Source organism: Homalodisca vitripennis, chromosome X (assembly GCF_021130785.1).
Source record: "Homalodisca vitripennis isolate AUS2020 chromosome X, UT_GWSS_2.1, whole genome shotgun sequence".
Lineage (NCBI taxonomy): Eukaryota > Metazoa > Arthropoda > Insecta > Hemiptera > Cicadellidae > Homalodisca > Homalodisca vitripennis.
Window position 1 is genome coordinate 93,979,471 of NC_060215.1, and position 7,972 is coordinate 93,987,442.

Below are 7,972 nucleotides of genomic sequence, written 5' to 3' on the forward strand. Positions count from 1 at the left end.
TCTTATTTACAACGTGATTGAGATTACTTATACCTGGCTTGTTCAGAACGTCGAGTTTCAAAACGTAAAGTACAGTACGTTCGATTGCTGAATATTATTTCACTCCTATTCGAATTAGAATCTACCACAACAAATCTTATTTACAACGTGATTGAGATTACTTATACCTGGCTTGTTCAGAACGTCAAGTTTCAAAACGTAAAGTATTATAATAAAACAATGTGCCAGTTCAAAACGTAATGATTCGATAAAGAATGTCGAGATGTAGTTTCGTTTAAATGAAGTAAAGGCGTTTTCAAAACCTTGTTTCAAATCGTTACTAATTCAATATGTACCTGTTTCAAAATGTGAAGTTTAAACACTTCAAGTACAGTCTGTTAAATTGGTGATTATTATTTCACTCCTATGCGAATTACAACCTACAACAAAAATTCGTATTTACAACGTGATTGAGATTACTTATATTATTTGGCCTGTTTCAGAACGTAAAGTATAGTCCGTTTAATTGCTGATTATTATTATTTCACTCCTATTCTAATTAGAATGTACCACAACAAATCGTATATACAACGTGATTACAGTCCGTTCAATTAATGATCAGTATTTTACTCCTATCCGAATTATAATTTAGCACAACAAATCGTATTTACAATGTGATTACAGTCCGTTCAATTGATGATCAGTATTTTACTCCTATCCGAATTATAATTTAGCACAACAAATCGTATTTACAATGTGATTACAGTCCGTTCAATTGATGATCAGTATTTTACTCCTATCCGAATTATAATTTAGCACAACAAATCGTATTTACAATGTGATTGATATTAGGCTATTTACATTTGGCCTGTTCAGAACGTCAAGTTTCAAAACATAAAGTATTATATTAAAACAATGTGCCAGTTCAAAGCGTATTTATAAGAGAGATTTATAATGTCAAGATTTAGTTTTGTTTAAAATGAAGTAAAGACGTTTTCATCATTAATTCAATACGTACCTGTTTCAAAACGTCAAGTTTAAAAACTTCAATTACAGTCTGTTCAATTGGTGATTATTATTTCACTCCTATCCTAATTAGAATGTACCACAACAAATCATATTTACAACGTTATTGAGATTTCTTATACTTGGCCTGTTTCAGAACGATAAGTTCAAAAAGTAAAGTACAGGCAACCTTAAAACGGACTGCGTGGTGCATCGAGCATATTGCAGGCACTATTCAGCTGTCCAGGAAGACTGCACTCTTAGTTGTTGTGTTTAGGGTAGGTTAGAAAATTACTTAGAAATATAAACATAACTAATTTAAGTACCTAAATTATATTTTAGTTCAAACTAAATCATTTTCTGAAAGTAATACCAAAGTGTTAATTGGAATAAAAATGTGTCTCTTGATATGATGCTATTAGTAGAAATGTTTGACAATTTGTATAACTTAGTTTCTCTTATTAATTATATATTCTTAACAAAACCAAAGTTTTTATAAATAAAAACATCCTTCTGGCTCAGTCGAAATAAAAGTAGATTTCAGATAAGACCGTCATCTCGAAGACTCGTACTGAAGATTCGTTATTAGTTTAGATATTTAATTTGAACAACATTGATGGGACAATAACTATCCATTTTGGCATGTTAATATAGTCGTAACACTTTCAAATGTTTAGAAATTCCATAATCTGTAGCTATAATTAATCCAAAATTATGTTTGTTTCTTTAAAAAATAAACTGTCAACGAACATATTCATATATAACGGTTCAATTGTATACTTCTATTAATTTAAATGGCCACCCTATCGAAACCTTAAAAGTTATAGAAAATAAGAAGGATTAAATGTTTCTTCGAATAACTTGACAGTTTTATTAAAAGTGACAATTTTGATTTATATTTTGAAATACCCGAAGTACAAATTTTGCCCAAATGCGAATAACCGCCATCTTGAAACGTTTTATTGGTTAAGACTAGCTGTAACAAATACGCACGCTATCTAAAACTCTTACGAGATGTAGAAAGCATGTAAAAACAAACATAATTGCAAATTATCTGGGAATTCTAAAACAATTGTTTGCCCAATAATGTATAATAATTTACATAGCCATTCCTTTTCAAGCTTTAAATTGGCGCTATCTTGAAACCTGTAAAATATTGGAAAAAGGGAAGGAATATAAGTTCTTTATAATTACTTGGTATATCTTTGAAATATATTATTTTGGAATTAGTTGAGAAAAAAATGTAGGAGGAATTTGAACGGCCACATTCTTAAACGTTTTCATTGGGTTCTAATGAACAAACTCCTCCATCTATGTGCAAGTACTAAATTTGTATTACATTTAGTATGGATATTTAAAAAAATTACGGCAGTTATCGTGTTGACAAGCTCGCATTATATTGCATAATTCCATACATATATACATGCATATGTATACACATACATTTTCGGATTATGGCACTTTTGAATTCTGTGGGTTATGATCGGAGAAAATCCAAAATGTCTCTTGGAAATTCCGTCATTAAGACGATTTCAATAGGCAGATTTCTATGAAATCTATTTAAAACGTGTCACTTCCTGAAGCTATTTATTTATGTACGTATATACATGTTTACATCATTAAAAAAATTCCTACTATACCTGTGATTTTACGCGAAGTGATTAAAAATGTTCTCCTTTTTCTGTATTCTGGAAAGTTATCTTAAGGTTATGAATTTAACATTTTAAATCTTTTCTAAACCCAAAATCTATTGCACAAGCTTAAATAGCAGTGTGTGAATGGCTGAAGTCAGTTATTGATATATTGATGCAGACTACATTGATGCAGTCTTCACACATTTGATACAAAACTCCGAGATATATTATTGGATAGCTTCGATGACTTCAGTAACTAATACTTTAACTAATAGAATTTATGCCAGTGAGGAATCCAAAAATCTGAGTAATCAGCTAACTTAGTGAAAGATGTAATATTATGGAGCGCTGTGGTAATTTTGATCGGAATAATAAATATTTTAGATACCGTACTTATTATTTCAGTGTCCATACAAAATTTTACCACAATTCTAATTATTTTTAACAAATTTAAATTGTGTATGACAAAAACACAAACACCACGTACGTATATAATATTTACGATTAGTTCAGTTCCTTCAATCGGCACACATGTGACTATAAGACCCACCGTATTGGCCGCTGCCCTTGTACCCTCAGTATTCGTCGTTTTAAAAGGTGAACAAACCTGATACAATGTAGAGTATCCCATTTTTTTAACCTCTGTTAGTTACTACCGGATCAAAATTATTATAGATACCGAAGTTTAAAAGTTAGTCACAAACTAACCAATACAGCTACAACTATAAGAGCAGACATTAAAATGTATTTTACGTGTTCTGCGTTGAGACACGTAAAATAAATAATATACAAACAATAACTTTCAGTTTATATGTCGATTACAACGGAAAATAGTTGCAGCTGTACTGTTTTGTGTCTAAAATTACAGTATTGTACAGTATGATTAAAATTGTTATTAATTCATAATCTTAACTTTTATTCTTGATCGGACAGTTCAAAAAATTCAGTATTGTTCCCGTTATGGAGCTCTTAAATTAATTATCTTGGGCGTGTAATTTTGTCATCCAGTATTTAAAACGTTTCATTTTAACACCAATTTAACTGAGCAGGGTTTGTTAATTTTCTGCTCCCGGCGCCTGTTCGCTTGAACACGCAAACCGCCAGGCTGCCCAGCGTAATGTTGCCGGTTACCTCGGTTCCAACTTTTCCCCTTCAGCTGCTGTACACGTGATACCGCCCACATTGTGATATAAAAAATTGAAAAACCTTACATACACACATGCATAAGACACAGAATAAACTAGTGTAATTAAATGATGTCCAGAATTGTCTGAATTCCACCACAATGTGCAAAAAGTGTTAGACGATACTACTTAGACAATCAATCACATTAACAACATTTTCCATATAACTCTATAGTACTCAAAAACAGTACACTTGTACGTTTTTCGTTGTTATAGACATGAAAACTGGAAGTTTTAGTTTGTAAATTATTTGCTTTATCAACAAAACGCATAATAAGGAATTACGTTTCTTAGAGTAAAATTATATAATACTACTGTCATTTTCATTTAGTACACTACTAAATCGCGAAATACTTGGAATTTTCCGAAATAGTAATATAATAAAAGGATCCATCCTTACATCCAATAAAGTTCTACTTCATAGTATGTTGTTCTATATACTCATAGTAAAAGGTTAAATTGGGGTAAATCTGCGTGTTTTAATATCCCTTTTGGCTGAGTCGGAAGAAAGATAGAATTTACATGCAGCCATTATCTATAACTTTCAAACTGAAGATATATTGATATGTTTATTCATTTGCACAATATTAATATGGCAATAGCTCTCAATAGTGGTATATTAATAATATCGTAACACTTTGAAACATTTAGAAAGTTCATAATCTTGAAACCTTACAAAACAAAAAATGTTAGAACCATACACGTTTATTTGTAAAAACGTGGACTAGTTTTGGTTACAATTAATCTAAAATATATATTTATAAACATACGAGTATTTACTTAAATCCGATCATAACCATAACCGTAATTCGGATACACACGATGTTATATCATTGTCTCGCGAATTCGATGATCAAATTTCCAAAAAAGTGTATAGAAACATTGTTATGTGCAATTTTGCAATTATATTTTTTTATTAATTTTTTAACTACATAAACTGAAATACAAATTTTGTTCACTGAATTCCATTCATACGAATATATTCTTCCAAATACTATTTTTTTGAGAAATTATCTAGTTTGGGTAGGTTAGAAGGACTGTTTTTTTTTATTTATTTATTTAAAACACGTTCATTACGACGGTGTTTCGAACTTTTTTATTTGCCGTCGAATTTTTCAATAATTATGGCCAAATCCGTAATCGGGGTTTTTATTTTAAACATGTAAGCATAACAAGAAAAGTATGTAGGCAGCAGTGAAATATCGCGATGTACCCGATGGGGTGGTACACGTCGTCGTCGTGAACGTGTTAATTGTCAATGATCGGAGCGGTGCCTGGTAACATGTGTTGAAACTACTCAGGAAACTCGCAAGACTATTATATTATATGCATCACAATATATATTCATAATAGTTATAAAAAGAGGCTTTTAATAACAGAGCTGTTATAATTATGCTTAACAAACCGTATTGTAGAATATTTATGAGAGTAGAAATGTAAACGAAAATGATATTGTACATATCTGCTTTGAAAAGAAGGGGAGCAATTGAGGTATGATCACAAATGTGTGGATGACGTGTAAGAGCCTGTGAACCGGGTTCTGGCCATACCTCACCCCTGGCTCGAGTGACAGGTGATCTACGAGTATACCGTATTACAGTCATCAGGGGTATATGACCGCTAGAAATTCTTTTGATAACCACGGAGATTGTTTGTTTACATGGTGTAATTTGAAAACTTAGCGCTTTTATATAAATATGGGTAGAAAAAAGTAAATACGACACAAAGTAAGTGGACAAGAATAGACAGACATTGGACTTGAACATATCGGCCTTGGCTAAAGTGATGAGTTCAGGAAGCAGCGGGGAAATGGCTGTTTAGATCAAAATATAATGGTGCTTAGAAGCTCTTACTTTAATGATCTATATTTACTTATTTCACATCACATAACACAATACTTTTGAACTAAAATTAAACTTTCGCCCGTTATACCATAGTTTAACATACCCTACATGGAAATTTCACATTAATAGAGAACCTCCTTGTAGTATGTAATATATTAAAGCTTACAAAATTACCATATTATTGATAGCGTATTACGTATCAATAAGCACATGTGTATATTTAACAGAAAAATTGTAGTTTCTTGCGGTGCTTTTGAATTCAGCTTTTAATTGTGAGCTTATGATATATATATTGAGTTTCTTGTGATGATAGTAGACCTTATCTTTCTGCCTATTTAGTGATTTATATATTGAATATTTGGTCTAAATATTTGTTTTGTTAAAACAATAACACTTGAAGAATAACGGTTGTAAATAATTTATCTACAACTTTATGTTTGCTATAAAAGTTGTAACAGAGTATATAAAAAATATGGTACGCTGTTTAACTGCACGCTATGGCACCTGCTATATTCTTGAGATCTCACGCATTTTCCTTTTTTTCTCCTCAAGATTTGAAGTATTTCGTGAGATATTGTTAGATTTTATTCATTGGACAGTGACAGTATTATGTTAGTTCTATTACGATGGATGTCTATGTGTCACAATGCTAGCTCTAGGATATATCCTATCAAATTTCGTAAAGTTGAAACCAGTTTTTAAGTAATTAACGATTCTGAAAATTACCTTATTATATACCGTTACTTTTGTTATGGTATGTACATTAAGTTATTAGTTTTGTGAGTTTTAATCAGTTACCTATTTTTTACACTGACATTCAAGCGTAATATCTACTGCAACAAATCCTAATCAACAGTTCTTATAGGAGGCTTGTAATTTGAAACCAAATTAATACATTTAACTGTAAATATAGTAATATTTATGCACTTTAAAACAAAGACTGAAATACAGCTGCAGAAGCCTCCGCAGTACTGTATAGTATTAATTCTTCTGAACAAAACAAGTAAATAAATTACAAATTAACGATTTTAGTATATTTTGCACATAAATTCCAAACAACGCACTGAAAATAACTAAATAATTGCGATATGTTTAGAAGTATTTTTTGAAAAGCTAATAAATTTTATAGAGAAACCCAACAGTCTCAGTATTGACCAATTCGATTTCAGAAAGGGCAGATTGATTGTTGGCGCTGTAGTAAAAACTGATGGCTTTAGAGGGATAGATGATCGGAGCGTTCTAAATCAATCGACTGTTTTGATCACAAAACACTGTTTCAAGAGATTCGAGGACTTCAACGTTCCCAATATTTTTTAGTGACAGATCTCAAATCGTACACATTTCAAACCAGTGTTCAAAATCAGCTATGTTACTATATAGAGTCCCTTAGGCATTAATTGTCAGCCCAACTTTTTTGTCGACGACATTGGATCGTCACCACAGATCGGGAAACTTGAAGTACGCAGACGACAAGACTCTGTGTCAATAAAAAGTCAAATCTGCTGGAGCAGCGTATCTTTGAGGATTTGAATTCTTGTGCTTAGTAATTTAGCCAGATGAATCTAGAAACAACAATTCAAAAACAACTTTATCAACTTTTCCCTGCGCTGTTTGGTGTCTTTCACTTTGGTGCAGTAGTCATGGTGAATGATATTATGGTCGAGAAAGTCTATTTGTACAAATAAATTCCTAGTAATAGGCCTTGATCAAGGTTTGACATGTTGGGGAAAGTTTTGAGGAAGTTGGCTAAATACTGCCCTCCTCAGATATTGATTATAGAATACTGTCTATTATAGGCTGACTTACCCATATTTGTCTTACGGAATGACATTGAGGGGCGCCGGCGCAGGAACTGAAGTTCTTACAGAGCATTACCGTTCAAAAGACAATTCGAGTAATTGCTAATTTGGGACACAGGCACTCATGCAATTTAACGTTCAGCAAGGTGCAACAGTTGACTTTACCTTTATCTCTATGCTTTACAGACAACACTTGCGGGTATATATAAATGTGGCGTGAGTGCATGAATGTGAAACTAAAGGGACATTACCGTATTGGCGGGAGATAATTTCGTCAACATATCATTCGAAACAGAAGGAGAACTGTAATGGGAATCAATTGTATTGCGAATGAGAAAGGATGAATGGTTGTTTCTTGGTACTTTTGAATGTGATATTGTGAATAAAAGGCTAAATTTTAACTTTCGAAGGTGGCCATTCATTATATTATGTGTAATTGCAATAAATAATTCGATTGATTTGAAAGAATTTGTTTACGTAAAAGTCCTAATCTGTTACAAAACAACAATCTGTTTTAACATCAAGTA